This window comes from Erinaceus europaeus, chromosome 10 (genome assembly GCF_950295315.1).
Source record: "Erinaceus europaeus chromosome 10, mEriEur2.1, whole genome shotgun sequence".
Lineage (NCBI taxonomy): Eukaryota > Metazoa > Chordata > Mammalia > Eulipotyphla > Erinaceidae > Erinaceus > Erinaceus europaeus.
Window position 1 is genome coordinate 74,902,901 of NC_080171.1, and position 19,094 is coordinate 74,921,994.

The 19,094-nt window shown below is 38.0% G+C and overlaps 1 long non-coding RNA gene across 6 annotated transcripts in view; it reads right to left on the reverse strand.

Annotated features, from left to right (window-relative positions):
* The window catches only part of LOC132540892 (uncharacterized), a 232,854-nt gene that overhangs the window by 98,432 nt on the left and 115,328 nt on the right, over positions 1–19,094 (reverse strand). For all 6 annotated transcript variants that reach the window (XR_009552046.1, XR_009552043.1, XR_009552047.1 and 3 more), the window contains exon 3: positions 12,235–12,318. This is a non-coding gene — a long non-coding RNA (uncharacterized LOC132540892). The remainder of the gene's footprint in view (positions 1–12,234; positions 12,319–19,094) is intronic.

Consider the following 19,094-nt stretch of genomic DNA (forward strand, 5'->3'; position numbering starts at 1 on the left):
AAAGTGAGATGAAAGTTCTAGATAAGGTATCAGTGGTTCAAATTAACATATGCTCATTATAGATGCCATAATCTTTTTTCTTTTTCACCAGAGATTTGTGCAGCTCTGGCTTATAATGGTGCTAGGGATTAAGCCTAGGAGCTTTGATGTCTCGGGCATGAGTGTTGGGAAATTGTGCAGATGTGGTTGAGTTAGGCAGGGCCCACAAACCACCTTATGCTAGTATGGCCAGTCCCTTTATCTACATACCAATCTTCTGCTTTGTCTTATAAATGACTAAAGGTCTCCTCCCCACCATGTTATCTCCTCAGGGTATTGCTAATTCCCGCCAGCTAAAACCATAGCAACAGTAGCTAAGGAAGTTCCCAGAGTGCCTTTTTCTTTTCTCAACCCCCTTTCCTAGCCATCTCCGGTCCCAACTTGCCACTTCCAGTTTTATCCCATAAAACCCACTTCTGTTCCTGGTTTTACTCTCTTTTCTCTCCCACTTCCCGACCTGGAGAAGGGCTGGCTGCAGAGTGGGAGGCAGCCATTGTGGTTTAACATGCTGTGCTCACAACCAACTCTGGGACTCCCACATCAATAAAGAATTGTATTACCACGCCACCACGAGTTCCTGGATTCACTCCCGTGACACTAGCCTGGCACATGAGAGTCTTTTTTGCTTAACTATTATTAATAACTATTATGCCATGTCTCCAGTCAGAGGATAGTCTTATATTGGATGAAAATGGTACATCTAGGACTTTTACACATACAGAGGAGTAGTCAATACCTGACCTACAAGCTTGAAGAATAAAGTTAACTTTCTTACTAAGGAATAATATAACTAGTGATTTCAAGCCTAAGCCAGTGGTCATTAATCATTCTGAAAACCCTAAGGCCCTTAAGAATAATGTCAAAGGCCAGCAAGATAGCTCACCTGTATTATGTACCTACTTTGCATATGCATGACTCTGGTTTGAGCCAGGTCCTCACCACACTGGGAGAAGCTTTGGTGCTCTTCCTCTGTTTCTGTCTAATGAAGTCAAACTAGAGCAATAAAGACCCAGCAACATCTCCACCAAAAATGAATACTGTTATTTGTGAAATATAAAGAATTGAAACATGAACCTGTAAAAAAAAAGTAGCCAAACTATCTCTAAACCTTGTGAGAACTATAGTAGTTATAGTTTGTATGGGAAAGGATGGGGGATGGGGAATTTTTATAGTAGTGAGTATGCTGTAGGTACTATTGATACCCTGTAATTTTATAATCTTTTAAACTACTATTAAATAACTAGTAGAAGCAAAATAAGAATGATTCTAAAGCTACTCTACTTGGAATGTCATAAGAAAGCTATCATGGCTGTATATCTAACATGCTCTAATAAATATTTTAATAGTATTGTTGAGATCTATCACTCGGACAAATATTCCTTTCAAGTAGTATTGCTCACTGGAAAGGCACCTAGTCACCCAAAGCTGGATGGAGACACAAGGAAATGAATATTGTTTTTATGCTGACAGTATCTATTCTGTAGCCGCTGAATCAAGGAGTCATTCCAATTTTCACATTTTTGTCATTTAAATAATACATTGGCTAATTCTGCCATACATAGTGATTCTTCTGTTAGATTTGGCCAAAATCAAATAAAAACATTCTGGAAAAGATTCATCACTCTAGATAGTGGTCATGCACTGTTCATGGGAGGTGGTCAATATGAACTGTCCAGAAGGTTATTTCTATCCTTACAGAGAACTTTAAAGAATTCAAAACTTCAGTAGAAGAAGTAACTGAACATGTTACAATGCACAACGACTCAGGTTTGACCCCCTGGTCCCCATCTGCAGGTGGAAAGCTTCATGAGTGGTGAAGCAGTGCTGAAGGTGTCTCTCTGTCTCCCTTGCTCTCTCTATATAAATCTCCCCCTTCCCTCTCCATTGACTGTCTCTATCTGATAAATAATTAAAAAAAGATAATAAAAAAGAAAAAGTTAAAAAAGAAGTAACTACAGATGCAATGGAAATAGCAAGAGGATAGTGTGCAAAATAGAGCCCAGAGTTGTGGCTGAATTAGTGTGTTTTTGTGAAGCTTTAACAGATGAGCTGTTGTTCATCTCTTATGCTTCTTATAAATGAGCAAAGAATATGATTACTTGAGTTGAAATCTACTCTGTTATAGAAGTAATAACTAGAAGTGACTATAAGAATACTAAAGAGACCTTAAATAAGATGGAAATATAGAAGGATCTCAACTCAGAGGCTAAAAAAACTGAACTTTGTGAAAGTGAAAAAGAAGGGTGTAGAATACTGTGTAATTACATTGGTAGAGCAGTGAGGTTTGAGGATCTACATTTATTCCAACAGAAGTTCTATTATAAATACAATGCTCTCAAACAGCCTCACATGATACAGGGAATTCTTTTAAGAAGAGTCAATCAGTGGAGGAAACATCCTTCTTTTCTTACTTTGAGAAGTTATGACAAGAAAAGAAGTCACCACAGTTCATGCTAACCTTCTGCTACCTATCAGCCCTCATCAGCAGCAAGGCAAGACCTTGAGCTTCACCAATGAAAGACCACAACTTGAAAAACTACATTATGTTTGACACTCATCTGTCGCAATGAAGTGTTTCTGTTTAGACACATATGGCTTGAGGATGGAATGGGGGGGGGGGGTTATGAGTAATTCCCAGGACTAAAAACCAGAAGCAGCAGGCACCAAATTAGATTTGTGGCTGAGAAACCACTTCTGGGTTTGTGTTTCATAAGAAAAGAAAGAAAGTAAGAAAGAAAGAAAGAAAGAAAGAAAGAAAGAAAGAAAGAAAGAAAGGGAGAGAAAATAAGAGAAAAATAACACCTAAAAACTCAGTTTACAACTGTGACTTCTCAGATATCCATTGCTGTTGTTCCACAGTAGCAGCATGGAGACCCTATATTGACATGAAGGTCACAGAACCTTCCTATGACTCAGTATAAAAATCTACCCTCCCCCACCAAGATATGTATACAAAGAAATTGAAAAATTTAGCCACAGCATCTCTTTCTGGCACAACAACAAAACTCATACTAAATGAGAAAACTGAGCAATGCACAGATAGAAATGGCAGAAACCCCAAATGGCCAGACATAAACAGATCTAGAAAAAATGACAGAGATAGAGTACAGAAAATTCATTATGAAATCAATTAAGAACTACATGATTATCTTTCCAAAAAATTACAAAGTACTAAAAAAAAAAAACAAAAAAACAACTCCAGACAGAACTGCAGGGCCTAAAAAACACTTTGAATACAGTTCAGGTTGAAATAAGAGGACTCAAAAGTAGACTAAACCAGGTGAAGGAGAAAATTTCAACAATCAGAAGACACCACCACTACATTTTCTGAATTTAAAACTCTTGGAAAGGAAAGGCTTAGGAAAAATGAAGCTTTTCTCAATGAAATAGCACACTCCACCAGAAAAATGAACATCAGGGTTATTGGGATACCTGAAGAAGAGAGAGAGAAGTAGAGAACATATTCAAAGAAATTTTGCCAGAGATTTTTCCAAACCTGAGAAATGTTCAAAATATAGAAATCCAAGAATGTGAATGCACACTTAAATTTTGAATCCAAAATGTCATACAGCAAGACACATTACTGTAAAACTATCCATAACCAGGATCAAGGAAAAAAATACTGCAGGCTTCCAGGTAAATGAAGTAAATCACATGTAAAGGTAGACCCATCAGATTTCATCAAATCTTTCATCAGATTTCTCATTACAAATCTAGAAGCAAGGAGAGAGTGGAATGGCATATTCAAAGTATTAAAAGATAAGAATTGACAGCCATAAATTATGTATCCTGATAAATTATCCTTTAAGTATGAGGGGAAAATAAATATCTTTTCAAACATTCAGAAACTGAAAAAAATTGCCACTACCAACACTGCCATGCAAGAAATTCTGAGAGGAATCCAACATGAAAAGAAGAGGCAAAGAAATCCTAACTTTTTTTGTGATGACCAGTATTATAATAGAACCTGAAACACAACAACAGGGAAGACCAGACACAGGAAAGGGAAGAGCAAAATAGAGCAACACAATCCAATGTTGGTGAACCAAGGCCAACTTGAAGATGACTCTTATAGATATTATAAATTAGAGACAACATTCATGATAACAACAAAACAAGATATAGCAAAAAAGACAAATAGGAAACATATATACAGTAGGCAAGACCATTATAGAAAGATATCCACATAAAATAACAAACAGAAACAAACAGGAAATGAGTCAACAAGAACATAAAGCAAAGTCAAAACAAAATTCATAATGGTTATAAGCAAGCATTTATCAGTAAATCACTTTAAATGTAAATGAATTAAATTCACCAGTAAAAACATTCAGAGTAACTGATTGGATTAAATATCAAGACTCATCTATTCTGTGTTTCCAGAAAACACACATCCTGAAGAAAGACAAACAGAAGCTCAGGTGCCAGGCAGGAACAAGGTATTCCAAGCCAATAATGCAAGCAAAAGAGGAGGAACATCTATTCTAGTATCAGATAAGTTGGACTTTCAGGCAAAAAGGTGAAAAGTGACATACATGGACACTACATATTGGTCACAGGAAGACATAAACATCACCAATATATATGTTCCAAATATATATATATATTAAAAAAGTACTGGGGAGTCAGGTGGTAGCACAGCAGGTTAAGCGCTTTACAGGTGGTGAAGCAGGTCTGCAGGTATCTATCTTTCTCTGCCCCTCTTCCTTCCCCTCCTCTCTCCATTTCTCTCTGTCCTATCTGACAACAATGACATCAATAACAACAACAATAATAACTACAACAAGGGCAACAAAAGGGAATAAATAAATATTTTTTTAAAAATTACTATCTTTAAGAGAGACATTGACAGCAACACAGTATTAGTTGGACACCTCAACATACCACTCACATCAAAAGACAGATCTTCAGGACAAAAAGTCAACAAGGATATAGAGGATTTAAATGCAGTTATAGACAAGATGAATTTAATAGATATATCCAGAACCTTTCATCCTCTCCCCAAAAAAGCATATACATTCTCTTCAAATGCCCATGGAACATTCTCAAGGATTGACCATGCATTGGAACACAAAGACAGCCTTAATAAATACATTGAAATTAATAATACTGAAATAATAAAAAGCTTCTTTTCTGATCATGAGACAGTAAGGTTAGAAATCAACCACATGAAGAAACAAAGAAATACACCCAAACTATGGAGATTGAACAATACACTTCCAAATTGTGGGAACGAGATCCACTGATCCTTAACACTGAAATCTCCACTCAGGTTTATTCAAACAAGGAAAAATATTCTAATACTAAAGTTTATTCTAAGAAAGGCTGGTGTAGCTAACACCCTTCTGTCTGAGGGAGACAGAAGAAGTGAGCACTCTAGCAAATAGTCTATCTTTTTATAGGTTTGTAACAAAGAAACTCCAAATAATGCTTACATCAGCAAGATGCATAAGGGGTACATCTGGAAAGGGGTTTAGGGTCATAGCAAAGATATAGATTAAATCAGGTAAATATCAAATGGCAGGCACATCAGTTATCTCAGGACATGTACAATATTTAGTAAAAACTAACTAATCCATATGGTATTGAGATATGTAATACTCTGAAAATTAACAGGCCACACAGTTTCTCACCAGTCCTTGGGTGATCACTGTGGCAGAGGGGGAGGCTCTGGCCTCTCACAACACCCACTGACCTCTGGGAAACCATGGAGTTGTAAAGCATTACAAAGTGATTGATTAAATCATAGTTTGTGCTAGTGTAAAACATACATAAATCCAGAATATCAAGATACAGTATATATTGCATTAAGTGTTCCCCAATACCAAATAATACCTGGATTACTGAAGAAAACAAAATATAAATTAAAAATTACTTGAAGAACAATAAAATTGAAGAGACCAACTATCAAAACCTATGGGATTCAGCAAAAACTGTCCTAAGAGGGAAGTTTATAGTAATACAGGCTGAATATTAATAAGCAGCAAAGATCTCAAGTAAACTACCTAGCATAACAACTGATAAAACTAGAAAAGGAGCAACAAAGAAACCTAAAGTCAGCAAGAGGAAGGAAATAATCAAAATCAGAGCAGAAATCAGTGAAATAGAACACCAGGATCAATGAAACCAAGAGCTGGTTCTTTTTAAGGATAAATAAAATAGATAAACCACTGGCTAGACTCGCAAAAAGTAAAAGAGAGAAAGATATGATTTAAAAAAATTCAGGAATGAGAGAAATGAAATTACAACTGAAGATGGGGAGATAAAAGAATCATATGTGGATACTATGAACATCTCTATGGAAAGAAAGTGGAAAACCTTCAAATCAATAGTAACCAAAACAGCATGGTGCTAGAATAAAAATGAACACTTGGATCAGTGGAGCAGAATCAAAAGCCCAGAAATGATCCTACACATATACAACCACCTAATATATGCCAAAGGGACAAAAACCATTCAATGGGGTCTCTTCAATAGATGGTGCAGGGAAAATTGGACTGTCACATGCAGAAAAGTAAAACTAGACCTGCACTTAACACCATACACCAAGGTGAAATCAAAGTGGATTAAAAATATATTCGTGAAACTTTTCAGAACTTTCACATCAAAGATGTATTTGGAAACTCAACCCCCTGGGCATGGGAAATGAAAACAATGATAAATAAATAGGACTGCATGAAAATAAAAAGCTCCTACACATCAAAAGCAAACTACACAAGTATAATCAAGCAACCCAGTAAATGGGAGAAGATATGTTTACATCACACGTCAGGTGACTGATATCAAACATCTATACAGAATTAGTACAGATCTACAAAAGAAGCAAAAGTAACCCAAAGAACTCAATTGGGCCAAAGAACTCAACAGACAATTTACTACAGAAGAGATACACATGGCCCATAGACAAAAGGAGAAATGCTCCACTTCACCTATCATTAGAGAAATGCAAAATTAAAACTATGCTGAGATACCATCTCACACCTGAGAAAATGACTTACATTAATGAAACAGGAAAATGCAGGCATTGGAGAAGTTATGGAGAGAAAGGGGAACTCTGCTTCACTGATGGTGGAAATACAGACTAGTACAGCTCCTTTGGAAGACTGTAGGGAGTCTCCTTAAACAAATAAAAGTGGAAATACCGTATGATCCAGCAATACCACTCATGAACATTTATTCAGTAGACACTCAAGCACAAATTAATATCTATGTTCATAGTTGCATTATTCACAATAGCCAAAGAGAAGAGGCAGCCTAAATGCCCATAAACAGATGACTAGCTAAAGAAGTTATGGGATAGAAGATGGTGGCTCTGAGACAACACATGGCCTGAGCTCTGCAAGGAGGCTGCTTCAAAACTGGGAAGTTCGGGGGAGGGTAGGAATTCTGGGTCAGTAGTGGGATATGGGTGCACTGGGTGGGCAGACAAGAACTTAAGAAGAGTCCTAAATTCATATTTGGGCTGGCAAACAGAGGCCAAAAAGGGACAAAGGAAACAGGAATATTGGTTAGGAGTTTTCTGTTTTGGTAGTTTCCAACATCCACACCAGCTACTTCTGGTGGGACTCCTGTGGATCAAATTTCTTTAGCAAGATTTCTGAATCAGCAGGGGTGTCTTTCAAATGTGTATCATTCAAAAGACATTGAAGGTAGCAGGAACTCTGAGTACCAGAATACCTGATCAATCAGGGCCTCACTCTTGACTGGGATAAGGTACCTGTGTTTTTCTGCTAACACTTGAGTTTGCTTGATAGTTTCCTCTTATAATTGATTTATTTTTAACTTGGTCTAGGAAAGAGACAAAGGTGTGTGGAACTAAGCTGTATCAAAAAGATTGTTCATCATAACCAGGTGGGATTTATTCCAGGAATGCAAGGCTGGTTCAATATTCGTAAGTCAATCAATGTCATCCACCACATCAATAAAAGCAAAACCAAAAACCACATGATTATCTCAATAGATGCAGAGAAAGCCTTTGACAAAATACAATAACCATTACTACTCAAAACAATACAAAAATAGGAATAAATGGAAAATTCCTCAAGATAGTGGAGCCCATATACAGCAAACCTACAAACAACATCATACTCAATGGGCAGAAGTTGAAATCATTCCCTATCAGATCAGAGACTAGAAAGGACTTTCCATTATCACCATTATTTTTCAACATAGAATTGGAAGTTCTTGACATAGCAATCAGACAAGAGAAAGAAATCAAAGAAATACAGATTGGAAGGGAAGAAGTCAAACTCTCACTCTTTGCAGAAGGTATGATAGTATACATAGAAAAACCTAAAGAATCCAGCAGAAAGCTACTAGAAATCATTAGCCAATATAGCAAAGTATCAGGCTACAAAATTAATGTACAAAAACCAGTGGCATTTCTTTATGCAAACACTAAGTCTGAAGAAGAGGACATCCAGAAAACACTCCCATTCACAGTCACAACAAAATCAATAAAATATCTAGGAATAAACATGACCAAAGAAGTGAAAAACTTGTATACTGAAAACTATGAGTCACCATTCAAGGAAATAGAAAATGATGCCAAGAAATAGAAAGACATCCCATGCTCATGATTGGAAGAATTAATATCATCAAAATGAAAATTTTCCCCAGAGCCATATACAAATTTAAAGTGATACTCATCAAACTTCCACCACGCTTCCTTAAGAGAATAGAACAAAAACTACAATTATTTATCTGGAACCAGAAAACACCTAGAATTGCCAAAACCATCTTGAGGAACAGAAATGAAGACATCACACTCCCATATTTCAAACTATATTATAAGGCTATCATCATCAAAACAGCCTGGTACTGACACAAAAACAGGTACACAAACCAGTGGAACAGAATTGAAATCCCAGAACTAAACACCCACACCTCTGAACATCTGATCTTTGATAGAGTGGCCCAAAATATTAAATGGAATAAGGAGGCTCTCTTAAATACATGGTTCTGGGAAAACAGGGTTGAAACATGCAGAAGAATGAAACTGAACCACATTATCTCACCAGAAACAAAAGTAAACTTCAAATCATCCAAGAACATGGATATTAGACCAGAAACTATCAAATACTTAGAAGAAAACATTGGTGGAACACTTTCCCACCTAAACATCAAGGACATCTTTGATGATACAAATCCAATTTCAAGGAAGACTAAAACTAAAACAAATAAATGGGACTACTTTGAATTGAAGAGTGTCTGCACAACAAAAGAAACCATCACTCAAACAGAGACCCCTCACAGAATGGGAGAAGATCTTCACATACCATACATCAGACAAGATCACCAAAATATAGAAAGAGCTCAGCAAACTTAGCAACAACAACAAAAAAAAAAACCAATGACCCCATCCTAAAATGGTCAGAGGATATGAACAGAATATTCACTACAGAAGAGATCCAAAAGGCTAACAAACATATGAAAAATTGCTCCAGGTCACTGATTGTCAGAGAGATGCAAATAAAGACATCATTGAGATACCACTTCAGATAAAAACCCACCTGAATGACATATGATGAATACGGACTGAATCCAGAAATTAATCCCAGATTAGATTCCAACATAAAGGCCTCTCAAACATTGGCATTGGTTGTGTTTCAGAAGCAGTAAGAAAAAAAAAATAATTGAATTGGTGGGTAGATAAAGTATACATGAATATACTCAGGTACAGAACTATAAAATTTATGTATTGCACTTAAAATAGTTGTGTATTACATGTATATAATGATTGTGTACTATAGAAGGTGATGAATACATGGGTGTTCACTGAACAGTTCTTCACATTTTCTTCTGTGTTTGAACAAACCTAAAATATTTTCAAATAGTTTTGGTGAATAATAAGAGAACAAAAGCATTAAGGGAATCAAAGATGTCATGGCCAACAAAATATTTTTTCAATACTCTGCCTCAGGTTTCACTGTTTAAGAATTTTAAATTCAGGGGGTAGGGGTGCAGTGCACCTGGTTATATGCACACATTATCATGATCAAGGATTTAGATTCTAGTCCCTGCTCCCCACTTGCAGGGGGGAAGTTTCACAAGTAGTGAAGCAGGTCTGCAGGTGTCTGTTTTCCTGTCTCTGTCTCTATCTCCCCCTCCACTCTTAATTTATCTCTGTCCCAACCAATAAAATAGAAAGAAAGATGGGTAAGGGGGAAGGCCTCTGGGAGTATTGAATTTGTAGTGCCAGCATTGAGCCCCAGTGATAGAATGTTCAATTCAATCTCACTTGACAAATAGGTACTGAGACATTATGTACATGGCACCAAATGCCTCCCAGCCCAGCCTATTCGATGCAGGACACGTGCTATGAGAACATAAGACAGAACCCCTATTTTTAGGGGCCACACCCAATGAGGGGCCCTAACTGATCTGGAAATCTCCCCTCCAAATCTGATTCTGGTAAGGCTAGAATGAAATGTGTGAAGTGCAAAAGGAATACCACCCCACAAAATCCGAACTGTGTAGGAGCAGGTGAAATTTCACTTGTGACTTAGAAAATATGTAAGATGCCAGATGGCATGAATTGCTTGGAATCAACATACTTCTGACCCCAAAAGAGTGGGTGACTTTGAATCCCCCCTACACACACACACACACACACACACACACACACACACACACACACGACTATTAGTTCTGTAATATTTCCTGACTGTTGGACGATTCAGTTTCAACTATCTCCCTGGAGTTCAAGGCCAGTGTCCCCAAGTCAAGAGGTAGGTAAGTCCCATGAGATTTCTCATGCTTCTGAGACCACTTGCAAATTGTAGGACCTTTGCTTTTAGTCTGGAAGCTCTTTAACACAGAGGGCCCAGCTCTGAGTGGGTGGGTGGAGGGCTGGCTCAGACTATTCTATCAGTGCTCACTCACTTCTATTCTGAATATTTACACTCTTTGAGGGATCTACTGGGAAGTATTGACAGCCAAGTGACCCATAATTTCCAATAAGCCATTTTACACTCTTTCTCAGAAGGCAGAGAAGCCAACCATCTCTTAAGAGCCAGGGCATCTGCTTTCCGAACTCCATCTTCCCCTCTGTCCATGTCACCTGCCCAGAATTGGAAGACTTGCCCTAGTTCTTCCTTTCTACCTTCCTTCCTTCCTTCCTTCCTTTCTTCCTTTCTATCTTTCTTTCCTTTCTCACTTTCTTTCTTTACTTTCTTTCTTCCCCCCCCCCCTTTTTTTTGTCACCAGAGCACTGCTCAGTACTGGCTGGTAGTGCTACCGGGAACTGAACTTTGGGCCTTGGAGTCTTAGCCATGAGAGTCTATTTACATCAACAATCCAATTCACCTTATCTTTTCTCATGATTTTTACAGAGAAATAGGAACTGAGAAGGGAGTGGGTGACAGAGAAAGAGAAAGAGAAACACCTGCAGAACTGCTTCACTGCTCATGAAGCCTCCCACATGTGGGGACTTGAGCCTAGGTCCTTGCACATGGTGATGTGTACATTCAATGGTTATGCCATTGCCTACTCCTCCATCTTAAAGGTTTTCTGCCATTTCCCTTCAGGGACTTGAGTTTTTAAAATAGAGTTTTTCCTCCTTGTTCTCTGGGGAAAACTTTTTTATTTCCTCCCTCTAATACAATAAAGAATGTTTTGTGAATTAAGGTGGTGAGGAGTCACCAGAGAGAAGTGATCAATTAAGACATTATACAGTGTTCTCACTATGACCTTCTCCCCATTTAAGTTTGATCTTTAAATTAAGGGAAAGGTTTACTCAAGATTCTTCATAGTGAAGACACCTGTTTCCTGTTCTTACATCAGAGAAAAATCTCAGGTCAAGGCAACTAGCTCTCAACCAGAGGCTGAACACCAAGGAGACACACCCTTAGACATAAAGATGGAAAATCTCATACTTCGAAAGTTGTCCCAGTCTCTAACTCTGCACCCTGTGGAAATTTTTTCAAGGGCTTTTGCAGAAGGGATCCCAAGTTGCTAATCACTAAAGTATGTACTAGCTCAAAAATATAATAGTAAATTTATACTACTCACATGGTTGGTGTGCCTGGTATAGGTTATTGAAAATAACTTGGGCTACAAGCTGTATGAGGCTTGGGTGTTAATCACCGCAGAAAATGAAGATTTCCCCACACCATTATGTGTTCTTGGAGAGCACAGCTTGTCTCTCACCCTGCTTATTCAGACTTCTGCTCCTTCTTGCCTCTTGTAACTTACCTTGGACGAGACACTGGAGTCCTTTTGTTGGTTTCAGTTGCTCTCTGTGGTTTGTATTACAGTCTTTTGTACCAATCTTGGAACCTAAGAGAGAAAGAACATGTTTAATTTGTTCTTTGTAAGCCCAAATGCAGATGCTTGAGAAAAATATTCATGCTTCCTCCAATTGCTACTCCAAATGAGAACCTCGGAGTTCTATTTCTAAAGCATAGCTGTGTATGCAAAATAGCCCTCGGAGTTCAAGGTAATCAAAATCATAGTGTCTAACTTCCACTGTAAATTCATGCAGGTGAGGACTAAAAGTATTATTCCTCATTGCTTGTCACCAAGAAAAAAAAAAAAGCCCTCCCCCATGGCTGTGGATTTATCAGCAAACTTGTTCATAATAGCCATTTTATAAGTAATGACTAAGAACAATTAATAATTTTATCGTGTTAGGAAAATTTTTTTCCAGAAGGCTCCAAATTGCCAATTTCCTATTGTAATGAACCCACCATGGACCAAAACCAAGATTTCTAGAGAAAAAAAAATCAAGGGGCAGAGGTTAGAATGAAATGGAATCCATATTTCCAGAATATGAAGGGAAACATTCTTCTACAAGTAGCTTTAACACCTTGTAAATATACTTCTAAATACAATTATTATTTAATGATAGAGAAAAAGGAAGAAAGAGAACCAGAGCATCACTCTGGCACATATGATACTCAGGTCTAACTCATAGCTCCTTGTTCACAATTCTAGAACTTGAGTCACTGCACAATCACTGGCCACACCTTAAAAATATTATTAAACAGCATCCAGAAAAGATGTTAAACCCAAATGTGATAACGACTTTTTTGTTTTGTTTTCACCCACCAAGAAAGTTGAACATTAATTATTTAATTGAAGTTTTGTTACTTGGTGACAGTATAAATCCACAAGATCATTCAGGAAGCATGTATATGTCTGACAAAATAACCCCTCTTCCCCTTTTTTCTTTCATTCCATCAGCAAAAAAAAAAATGTCCCCTTTTATTTCAAGATTACAAATTTAGGTCGTATGACTGACGATGCTGAGATAATATGAATAATGCATGGATTGGGCTTTCAATTCTGAAGCCAACAGATGACTAACATTTCAAGCTGCAGTCACTTTAAATAAGGTTCAGCAATACATTTATTTAATATTGTGGTTTATCAATCATTTCCATTCTCTTTTTAGCATTCGGAAAATATGTACAGGAAATATTTCTTCCAGCATCCTCCCCACTGCCCCAAATATAGCATAAACTTCTAAAAAAGAAAAAAACTCACCTAACTAGATGCTTTCTAAGAAACTCAGGTCTGTTAAGCATTCTTTTACTTGTCTTAAGACTTCAGAAAAGCAAGGAGAATCCATACCTCACCCAATCTACCTGACGTAAAATAGCATGGGGCAAGAATCAAATACATGTAGTTAAACAATGAAATATTCCATGTGAGTGCATGCTGTGAGAATCAATAACCTCTTCTCATACTAGCAAATTGCTTCCAAGTATTTGGTTCACTGATTACATCCAACTACCATAAATAAATGGCCTCCTTCTGAGTGAAAGGGAAGGGAGGAGATGAACTCTTGAAAAACATATTTTCCTCAAAACTCCTGTTTCACATCATATGGAGAGGTTTTGTAAATCTCTTCCAAATGAATGCTGGGTTTAATTTCAGGCATTACTTTTTTTTTCCTGCAATTTTAACAAACAAAAGCTTTTGTACTGTACTCTGGATTATCTTATAAAAACAACTCATCCGTCAGGATAATTGTATATAATTTGATAACCTCAGTATTTTAAATATCTCTTGACTTTTCAGACACATTATGCCTCTGAGACAAAACTGACACCCTCAGAAAGACTAAGCTAAAATAACTTGCCTTTCTGCATTCTAGAAACAGGTGTGGGGAAAATCTGGTGGTTGAAAAAGAATGATCAAGCACTTCCTTTGTTTTGCTTAATTTTATTCATTCATTCATTCATTCATTTAGGACAGAGACAGAGGGAAATTGTGATAGAAGGTGGAGATAGAGGAGAGAAAGAGACACACCTGAAGTACTGCTTCATTTCTTGTGAAATTTTTCCCTTGCAGGTGGGGACCAGTGGCTTGGACCTTTATCCATGTGAACAGTAATATGTGCACTTAACCAGGTGCTCTAGCACCTGGTCCCTCAATTACTTCACTTTTATTTTTATTCCCACAACCAGAGTTCTGTGTTCCCATTCCCTCCACTGGAACTGCAGTGAACTCCCTGAACTCCCTGGGCTGATGATCTCATCAATGTTTTCTCTTTTCCATTTTCCATTTTCTTCTTTCCCTAAAAGTCATCTGCCTTTCTTCCAGTATTCAATGTCTACTATTGCCTCTACAAGTTGGCTTTAATTATCCTTCTCCCAGGGGCCTTCTGTATCAATCTGTCTACTGTTAGACACTCCTTCCCCATGTTCGTCTCGGGATGGGGAGCTCATGCAGAAATTCTGTAAGTGTAGTGACCTCTGTATCTACATGGAAGAAGAAAAAACTGGCCTTTCTCCAGGATGTGAAGTTTTCTTCTGATTCAATATACACACTTTTAAAATCTTTGTTTTATTTATTTATTTATTTATTTATTGTATAGAGACCGTCAGAAATCAAGAAGGAAGCAGGAGATAGAGAGGGTGAGAGACACAGAGACACCTACATCCCTGCTTCACCACTTGAAAAATTTTCCCCCTGTAGGCAGGGACTAGGGGCTTGAACTCAGGTCCTTGCACATTGTAACATGTGCACTAAACCAGGTGCACCACCACCCAACCCCTAGTGTGTACACACTGTTAATAGATGCAGGAGGAAATGAAGAGATCTCTCTATTCCCTCAAATGGTACTCCTCCTCCCCCGATACTCATCTCTTCTAGTCCCCTCTGCCCAGTCACACATTACACACACACTGCACACATATTACACACACATTACCAGAACAGCAGAATTTAGCACACAGTTCTGTGAACACCTTCCTCTATGCAGCCCTGTGACTGTTAACAACTGAAAGTTCTTTCCCTCTATAACTCTTTTTCCCCTTCTTGATTCAAAGTCTACTTAATAGATTTCTGGGCCTAGTTAGGGAATCCTTGGATTCTCCAATAGGTTCAATGGGCCTAGACCTCTAATAGAACCCTCTCTGCATCATCACTGGTTACTTCCATCAGGAACATCATTATAGGCCTTCCTGTGGCTTCTTCAGAACTGTACCCTCACTATGAATAGCAATGGTAGGAACTGCCCCACTCTCTGAAGGGAGGTATCCTACTCTGCCACTCGAGGAAAATTGGTCCTGAAATGAGTGCAGCCTAGAATGTTCCCAACTGTGACCAAGGACTTCAAGCTCAGAATAACAGGGACTCAGAGGTTATACAACAGGCTCCTGTGCTAAATATGAATAGGTATAGACCCTGGGTCAGATCAACATGGTAAGTAGTTAATTGTATTTATATATTTTCTCCAAGTTTGAGAGCTTCTCTCTGCCCTGATCCAGCTTTCTAGTATTATTCTCAAGTCTGACACCATCTTTCTAGACATATTTTTAGTCTACCTGAAGGTTAGCTATCAATTTCCAGCAAAAATTAACATAGTCATGAGTCCCTATGAACATACCTAAAGTAGACTTCCTGGCTTCTATCCACCCTACAATCCCTATTCCCATCTGTTCTATTCCTACTCTATGGTTCTTGTTAATTAAGCATTTTGCCCTGCTTTATATCTTACTACCTTTCAGCCACCAAGTTGCAGATGCTACTATGATTCCACCCTGAACTCCCTGGGCAAATGACCTCACCAATGGGTCTGGAATCTCACCTCTCCAGAGTCCTACCCCACTAGGAAAAGATAGAGACAGGTTGTGGGTATGGATCAATCTGCCAACACCCATGTCCAGCAGAGAAGCAATTACAGAAGCCAGACCTTCCACCTTCTGTACCCATAAAGAATTTTGGGCCATACTCCTAGAGGGGTAAATAATAGGAGAAGATGACTAGAGGGCTCTGAACTTTAATACCACCAGGACCTGTAAAGAGAAGGTGGTGGGGGGACACTCAGAAGTACTAGGTGTGACTTAGAAAGGAAGATAAGGCAGAAGCATAGAAAAAACGTGTGTGTGTGTGTGTGTATGGAAATAACAGTCAACACATATCTGTGATATTGGGAAAACTACTGCAGTTTCAGTGGAAATGGTGGAAACACATAAGTCTGGTGGTGCGACAGCTGTGGAATTATACCCATTATCATATAATTTTGTAAATAAATATTAAATTGCTAATAAAATAATAAAAAGATAGACTTCTGGGCCTAAAACTATTGTTTCAAAGACAATATGAGTGAATCAAGGCCTTTGTGATTAGTTTAGAAATTTTATTAACATTAATAATATTTTAGCTACTGATAACATTATATCCCTACAAGTTAGGGGACTATTAACAAATAAAGGGAATAAGGGAGTCAGCTGGTGGTACACCAGTTTGAGCACACACATTATACTGCACAAGGATCTGAGTTCAAGTTCCTGGTCTCTACCTGCAGGGGAAAAGCTTTAGGAGCTGTGAAGCAAATATGCATATCTCTCCCTCCCTCTCTCTCTCTGTCTCTCTGTCTCTCTCTCTCTCTCTCTCTCTCTCTCTCTCCCTCTCTCTCTCTCTCTCTCTCTTACACACACACACACACCTCCCCTTTTCTTCTCAATTCCTCTGTCTTTATCCAAAATAATAAATGAAACATTTAAAAATAAATAAATGACTGGAGATCAGAAAGTATGAAGGAATGGGTCAGGATTCCTGTGCAGACTATTTTAATGATTCTTAGTTTTTTGCTTCATCATTGATTATTATCTAGGGCACTTATTTATTTTTCTCTTCATGCCCCTACTTCAACTTGAAGGGGAAAAAAATCTCATTACTTCAAAACTAACAATAAGATCTCCCTCAGTATGATGTTACCAATCCCACAGATTTGTATTTTATAAGATTCACAATTGATTTCTGTTTATATCTCTTAAAGTAAGTCTTCCCTCTCCTCTTCCTTTATGACTTTTTTTCTGCTTAGAAAAAATTCCTTCACTAAAATGGGGGGTGGGGAAGCACATGAAATTTTGATAGAGTGATCAGTATTTTTAAATAAGAAATAATTGAGTGGGTGGTGTAGCTGGCATAATGGTTATCAAAGAGATTCTAACACCTCAGGCTCCAAAGTCCCAGTTCAATCCCCCACACAACCAAAATCCAGAACTGAGCAGTGCTCTGGTAAAAGAAATAATGGAAACTAATTTCAGGGAACTTTAATACAAAAGAGAATTTATTCAAAAAATATAATGGGGGTGGGGAGTAGAACAACAGATAAACTGTTGGATTCTTTCAAGCATGAAGTCCCAGAATCACATGTGCCCAGGTGAAGCTCTGGTTCTCTCTGTTCCTCTTGGAATGAATGAATGAATGAATGAATGAATGAATGAATGAATGAATGAATGAATGAATGAGTGACTTTTTCAAAATGAATAGAAGGGGCTTCTAGTGAAACTGCTCAGCTGGTGAAGTGCAAGACTTGCCTGTTCAGGACTTCTGGTTTGATCCCTGGAACCACATATGTTAGAGTAATCCTTTGACTTCTCTTTCTCCCTACCAGCCCTACATAACATAAATAAAAATAATAAAAAAAGAAATAAGAACTGGGAGAGAGAGCATATCAGAGCATTACCCTGGCATATGCAATGCCAGGAATCAAACTCTGGGCCTCATGGACACAAATCCAATGCCTTCTCCACAGAGCCAGAAAGAATATGAGGGTATTTTGTCAAATCAAGATTTAAGAATGGGCTAGAACCTCTGGGGAGCCCATTCTCCATAGGCTGTTGTGCTCTTTTTCAGTTTCTTTGGTCTTTAATTTGGGAAGCCTGTTTTTCTTGTTTTATCTTTTTATTGAGAAAGTTAATGGTTTACAGTAGAGTCATTGACACTTGGGTACAATTGCATTATGCACTAAGATGACAAAGTTCTTTTCCACCTCTCCCTCTCCCTCCTTCCCCAGAGTCCTTTCCTTTAATGTAGTACACAATGCTCAGTCTGTATTTCACTTGTGTTCTCCCTCCCTCTCTATATATTAAATCCTACTTATCAATGAGATCATTCAACAGTAAATACAGTAGTTGTTACATGTGTAAAATTTCTCAGTTTCCATATAACACTCTAACCTCCTGCACCATCATGCTCCAGAGCAGGAATACTCCCCCTCCACCTCTGCCCCAGAGTCCTTTACTTTGGTGCAATGCACCAAATCCAGTCCAAGTTCTGTTTTGTGGTTCCCCTCTTTGTTTTTATTTCTCAACTTTTGTCCATAAGTGAGATCATCCCATATTCATTCTTCTCTTTCTGGCTTATCTCACTTAACATGATTCCTTTAAGATCCAACCAAGATGATATAAAGGAGATGACTTTATCATTTTTAACAGCTGAGATGTATCCCACCAGGTAAATAGACCACAATTTTTTTTAGCCACTCATCCATTGTTGGATATCTGGGTTGCTTCTCAGTTTTGGTTATTACAAATTGTGCTGCTATGGACATAAGTATACAAAAATCTCTACTGATGGGTGTTTTTGTTTCCTTGGGGTAAATCCCTAGGAGAGAAAATGCTGGGTCATAGGGTAGGTCCATTTCTAGTATTCTGAGAAATCTCCAGACTGTTTCTTATAGTAAGGACTGGATCAATTTACATTCCCACCAGCAGTGCAGAAGTGTGCTTTTCCCCCCGCATCCTCTCCAGCATTTGTTATTACTGTTCTTTCTGATTTATAATGTTCTCACAGGTATAAAGGGGTATCTCATT